Below are 7,196 nucleotides of genomic sequence, written 5' to 3'. Positions count from 1 at the left end.
AAAAAAAAAAAAAAAAAAAAAAAAAAGAAAGAAAGAAAAGGAAAAGAAAAAGCAGATAAGTTGTGTCTGACTTTCTTCATGGTCCAGGACACGTAGCCCTCCTGTGCAAATAACTCACTATCTTCCTGCACCCAGTTATCATCAGACCCTTGCCTGATAGAAAAATGCAAGTTAGTTCACTGCCACCTTGGCGTTATCAGTACTGCACAAAGCCCTCCTCAGCACACAGCATAAGTACTATTTGCTAAAGTCCCCAGCAAGCCTTTGTCTCTTTGCAGTTAGCACCTCTCTTACTAACTGCTCATCATCCCTCTACAACGGATTTTCATACTTTCTCTAGTAAATCTGCTAGATTTCTTTACCCACAACTGTCTTGGTAAATTCTTCTCACCTCCATACCACTGGTCCTAAGTAGTGACATCTTTGACATGGTCCTCTCTCTTCAGGATTTTGCATGAGCTGCTGGTTCCTAGTTGTCTACCCCTCATCCTTCACAGTGTAGCTTAGGGCTACTTCCCTTAGGGAGCTTGTCTGACCTTCCAGAGCAGTTCTACGCTCCCTGCTTCATACTGTCCTTAAGCACTTTTATTTCAGTGGATTTATGTACATTGGTGCTATTATTTAAAGTCTGATTGACCGCTTAGATTCTAAGCCCCATTAGTATACGAACCCTACATGCTTTTCTAATCATTGAATTTCTAGCACTAACATAGTGCATGAGATGGAGGAGACTCAATAAATATCTAATGAGTAAAAGAGGGGAAAAGGAAATAAGGAAGATAGGTGGGAAGAAAGAAGCTAATAGTCTCAGCCAAGCTCAGTGACTATGGCAAATCCTGTGTGACATGGAAGTATTCTGTTTTACCAAAACTTCTTTATGTACCTAACTACTGCCCTGAATCTGCACAGACCCGTGTCTGCTGTATGTGATCTGCACACACAGCATGGGTATAATTTTCAGTCACAGCTTTGTTTTTTTTTAAAATGGATACGTTAAATTTAGAAGTTAGGCCTATCCACACAATGTCTAACAAACTTGCTAATCAAAATATTTACAAATGCAGCTTCCAACTGCTGAAGTTAGATAATTTAATATTTCCTACTTCAGACCAGGCAGAACACTCAAGATCTCAGGAAAGGATTGAAAGGCTAAGAAAAATGGAATGAAGCTTTTTGGAATTTATATGGTTCATTTCATCCAACAAAAGTGAAACAGTTACACATTGAGTAGTACTCAGGGAATGTCATGACATCCAAGCTGCAGATCCAATGGGACTCTATTTTCGGAAGAGCTTCCATTTTAAAATTGAGTCTTCCCACAAAAGAGGAGTGGAATATAGCCTCTGTGTGGGCAGAAGGCATGCTGCAGACACGTCTGGAGGAGGAACATTCAGACACAAGATTGCTGCAAATTCCCATGAGCAGAGAGAGGCCCTCCTCTGTGATCACCACCCTCACCCTCCACTTCCGCCTTTGGATCTTGACTCTTACAAAGCTGCAACAGCATCAGTTGGCTCACAATTAAATTTCTCCAGTTTTACATGATGTTTTTACTTTAAAATATTTCTGCTTATATGTAGAAATCCAAGTTTCAAATATTTCATTTAATCTGGGCCTACTTGGCAGAGAACAGCAGATCAAAGTCGAACTCCTTTTGCTGCCATTACAAATTACTAACAACTTAGTGGCCTCTTTTGCTGCCATTATAAATTACTAACAACTCAGAGGCTTCAGCAACACCAATCTATCCTCTCACAGTTCTATAAGTCAGAAGACCAATATGGTTTTCTTTGACTAAAACCAAAGTGTCAATAGGCTATGTTTTTTTCTGGAGGGTCTAGGGGGAAAATCTGTTTCCTGCTAATTTGGGTTGTTGACAGAATTAGGTTCCTTGCTAGTTGTCAGTGGGGGGCCATTCCTAGCTTCTGAAGGCCCCTGCATTTCTTGGCTTATCGCCTCTCCCTCCATCTTCCAAGCCTGCAATGGTGGGTTGAGTTCCACTCTTGCTGTGAGTCTCTCTTCCTTTTTTTCCCCTCTCATCTCTTTACTTGCAGCTGGGAAAGGTTCTCCACTTTTAAGGACTTGTGTGATTATATTGAGTCTACCTGAATAATCCAGATACACTCCCTATTTTAAAATACTTAACCTTAATCACATCTGCAAAGTCCCTTTACCATGGAAGGTATCATACTCTGGGGGTTAGAAAGTAGACATATTGGCCTGGCGTGGTGGCTCACGCCTGTAATCCGAGGCGGGCAGATCATGAGGACAGGAATTCAAGACCAGCCTGACCAAGATGGTGAAAACCCGTCTCTACTAAAAATACAAAAATTAGCGGGGCATGGTGGCGGGTGCCTGTAATTCCAGCTACTCGGAAGGCTGAGGCAGGAGAATCGCTTGAATCTGGGAGGCAGAGGTTGCAGTGAGCCAAGATCATACCACTGCACTCCAACACTGGGCAACAGAGTGAGACTCTGTCTAAAAAAAAAAAACAAAGGAAAAGAAATAGACATATTTGTGGGTCCATTATTCTGCCTACCTCAAAGATATTCATTGATTGAGGTGGGGGATGTGCTAGAGATTTTCTTTAGAACTTTGAGTGAGCTCCTCTGTGAATCAAAAAGATATTCTTGTAAAGTGTCTAGCCTTATGCTTCTGATATTTAAGAGCTTCAGTGATTGCCATTTCTTGGAGAATTCCTTTATATTTTAGTAAGCCTTCAAAGAACATTATTATCCTTCCCCACTGAGTTTTATACACAGTCTCAATGTCATTATTTTATTCCTTGCACTCTCTTATTTTCTGAGAGTCACCAACTATAATGTAAGTTGCTTTGCCTTGTTGTATATGTTTATTTCCTTTTTTTCTGGGTCTTTTGGAGAGGGTCCAGATTATAATTTTTTTCTATTTTTTCAGAGTGGGGGGAAAAACTCTCCAGAAAAAGAGAAAGTTTTCTCACTTGCCTTCTATTTCATTTCCCTAGGCTTTCAAATTTATACACAGTGCTTGTATTCTGATTTTTCCATGCACACATTTTCTAACAGAGATGTTTCTGCAATTTCTTTGCATCTTCCCTTCATGTTATGAGTATAGCCAAATTTAAAAAATATACCCAACCAGAATAAATGTTGCTCTTATAACTCTGGATTTTTGCATGCAACTGGCCATTTAACTAAGACAACTGGACTTCAAAACAACTGAATTAACAAATACATTGATAATCTGATCAATTTTTTGGTTGAATAAGAGCCAAATGTTTTAAGATCTGGCATTAAAGAAAAAAAAAGAATATATCACACATTTTTCAATTTAGTTAATTAACATCTCCTAAATTTGGTGTCCTATTTCTGGTTATGTGTTAAATTTACCCATGGTGTTGTCCTTTACATTTGAGAAAAATTTAATGAAGTCTTTCTATAGGGAAGTGTTAAAAGTATAATGCCAAGTGAAAAGGAGATTATAAAATAACATATACAATGTAATTTATTAATATATATTTCACAATGTAATTTTTCTATAGTACCTAAAGTAAAAATATAAAAGAATATAAAACAGATATACATATACATGAATGATATTAGATCAAGTTAACAAACAGTGCAATCTTTCACCTTCCCTCCAATCCTGAATCTATTAAAATAAAAGAGCTATATTTTAGAAAGAATAACTTTGCAACATTTGAGGAAAACATGAAATGAAACCACCATTAAAAGACCAGAAAATTCGAGGCATTCCCGGAAAGAAGACAGAAAATGAATGGGAGAAGACTAAAAACAGGCTCCTTATCCCAGAACACTGCATCCCAACACACCCGTAGGTGAAAGGCCAGTCTGGGAAATTCCAAAGTCAGAGAGATCAAATGGAATAAGAAGAGAAGGGGCCATGGAGCAATGCTTCTGCTGAGACAGTCAAGAAACCATCTCTCTTCTGTCTCCTGATTTATACACACAACACATGTGTTTGATTCCCAGTTTAAAGTGAAGGACTGCACTCTAAAGCAAGCAAACTTCCTTCCCTGCAGAGGCGTCCTAGTGTGGGGGCCTGGAATAGAAAAGCAGAGCTTGAGATAATTCCAGTCGGCTACCACAATCAGGGAGAGAAAATTGAAAAGACAGCTCTGTCCAAGAAGGAAATACACGAAAGGGCTGAGATGCGAGGATCACTTGAGGCAGGAAGTTCAAGACCAGCCGAGATGTTATAGCAAAACCTCATCTCAAAAACAAAACAAAAGCAACAACAGTGCTTCACCACCAACACATTGGACTATTGCCATGGTTCCCACAGAGTTTTCTAACGTCCATGTTGCCAGGAGAAGTGCAATGCCATTTTTTTTCCTCTTTTCATTGTAAGTAACTGGCTTTCCTCTCTCCGGAGATGTCACTCAGCAGGCTCTTTCAATCTCACAACTGATGCTTTTCTTCAGTTGGGAAATTTTACTTTATTTCCTCTATTACTTCCCCTATTTTCTTTGTTCTTTCCTTCAGGAGTTTCCATGAGTGAATGTCTTTCAATTTTCAATGTCTTTCAACTATCCTATCATATTTTTCTTTTAACTAACTTTTTTACTATTCCTTCTTGGATCCTTGCAAGCGTGAGTTCTTAATTTGGTCACTGTTTTGGACTGGATGTTTGTGGTCCCCCAAATTTATATGTTGAAATCTTGACCCCCAAGGTGATAATCTTAGGAGGTGGGGCCTTTGCAAGGTGATTAGGTTATGAGGTTGGGGCCCTCATGAAAATGATTAGTGTCCTTATAAATGCGACCCTAGGTCTCTCTCTCACTTCTTCCCCTTCCGTCATGTGAGGACATAACAAGAATCTCGTCTCAGAATTAGGAAAGTGAGCATTCACCAGAACCTGACTATGCTGGCCACCCAGGCTGTGGCATATTTGTCATAACAGCTCATACAGACTAAGACTGACACCTTTGTGAGCAAATGCATCTCAATGTTGCCAGGACCTCCTTATAAAATGTTTAGAATGTGTCTCAGAATTGTCCACTCAAGAAAGAGAATAGGGGAATATTTACTCACTGATTTTCCATCACTTTCAAATATAGGCAAGTATTCTAGATGTAATTTAGGGTGAAAAATCTCTTTATGTGCTTTGCATGTTGAAATACTGTAGTCAGTTGATACATAAATATTACTATAAAATACTGTATTATTGATTCTTACGGAAACTCTTAATTTTATCTACTAAAACAATTATTAAAAGCTTTCCAATTAACCAAGCTGATGTATCTGGAGAGTATAAATATTTTTAAGTAGATACTTGCTGCAAATATTCCCCCATCAGCTGTTGGAGATCAAAGGAGACTAAAGAGGCATGACAGCTACATGCAATGCATGATACTGTGTTGGATTCTGGCTCATGGAAAAAAAGTTCTGTGAGAGACATCATTGGGACACTTTGCAAAATTGGCTTCCCTCTTGTGTTTAGTCTCTTAACCTGAAGTTGTTGGCTGTTTCTTTGCAGAGACCTCCAAGGTAACTATGATCCCTAATTAAAGGCTCATTAATCATGCAAAGGTTTATCACAGAGAAAAAACTAAAACTAAATTACTGCCCACAGGAGAGGAGTTTGGAACTACAGGATGATAATAATGCTTGACACTAATAAATCACTCTGGAAAAGAAGTTTATAAAATCTAGCAGCTCTTAAAACTCAACATGCTATTTATAGGAAAGAATATGAAAGAGAACTGTAGAACAAAGACTTTTTTTGCCTTCTTTGAGCCATTTGAATCATCACACTCACCGTATTACTAACTTACACTTGCAGCATTCATCCTTTGGTGGCAGAAGGCCAAAACATTCTTAGAAAGTTGTTAGGAAGGGAAAGGAGTCATCACTTCCTCGGCTTAGGTTCAGAGTTCTGCTGAAAACCACTGTCTCTAGCACTCAATCTGTCCTCTTCACCTGACTCCCCGGAAGAAAGTTCTACAGAGGAGAAGCTGGAGCATGGAACAAGGCCCTTAAACTCACCAATTCTGAAATATCCTTTATAGTAGCGTGCATGCTTATTAATTTTTTCACAGTGGATATAGAAACATTAGTCCTATTTGCCCATTCATTTATGTATTAATTAATTCATTTATTCATTCATATGCCTTGATTCATGGATTCAGAGATTAGTTGTTGAGTTTCCTGTATCTGCAAAAATCTGGGCTAGGTACCGTAGCTATAGACACATACACGAGAGATGGCCTCTGCCTATAAGAAGAAACAGGCAGTAGCCAACGGTTGGAATTCATTCATTCAGGAAATATTTATTGAGTGTCTACTCTAGATCAAGCAATATTTTAGGAGCTTATATCATATTTGGGGCAGAAAGCTTTTAATTAAACAAATTTAAAAGGTTGTTCCTCTTTGTGCTTAGTGATGTATGTACCTGCTATGTGTGAGCCATGTAATTGCTATTATTTGAGCAAGTAAAGCTTAAAAGATATTATCTAGTGGAGACATAAGCAAGATATTAAAGTCAATATTGGCAGGGTGCGGTGGCTCACACCTATAATCCTAGTGCTTTGGGAGGCCAAGGTGGGAGGATTGCTTGAGCACAGGAGTTTGAGACCAGCCTGGGCAACATAGTAAGAAATCATCTCTATAAAAATTTTTAAAATCAGCCAGGCGTGGTGGTACATGCCTGTAGTCCAAGCTACTCGGGAGGTTGAGGTGGGAGGATCACTTGAGCCTGGGATTTCAAGGCTGCAGTGAGCCATGTTGTACCACTGCATCCTAACCTGGGTGACAGAGGGGGACCTTGTCAAAATTAATTAATTAATAAAGCAAATCTTCAAAACCTATTTAACTCTCTATGGTTGAGTTGCTAAACAAAATTACCAAATACATCACTAGTCTGTGGCATAGCTTATCAGCTTTGGCACTACTGACATTTTGGGACAGACAATTCTTTGTGGCAGGAGCTGTCCTGTGCATTACAGGATGTGTGGCAGCACACTTGGCCTCTACTCAGGGATACCAGTGGAACTCCCTCCTCAGATATAACAGGCAAAACTGTCTCCAGACATTACCAAATGTCTCCTGGGGAACACAATTACCTCTTGTTGAGAAACACTGGTGTATGGGGAAAAATGTTCCAAATGGCAATTAGGGACCCTAGAAATATGTATTCTGTCCTTCAATGTCCTTGCCCAAGAGTTTTAGAGGGCTTCTTTTCCTCCTTGTTCTTAT

The sequence above is a fragment of the Cebus imitator genome, unplaced genomic scaffold (genome assembly GCF_001604975.1).
Source record: "Cebus imitator isolate Cc_AM_T3 unplaced genomic scaffold, Cebus_imitator-1.0 Scaffold43, whole genome shotgun sequence".
NCBI lineage: Eukaryota > Metazoa > Chordata > Mammalia > Primates > Cebidae > Cebus > Cebus imitator.
Note: the sequence above shows the minus strand (reverse complement) of the source record.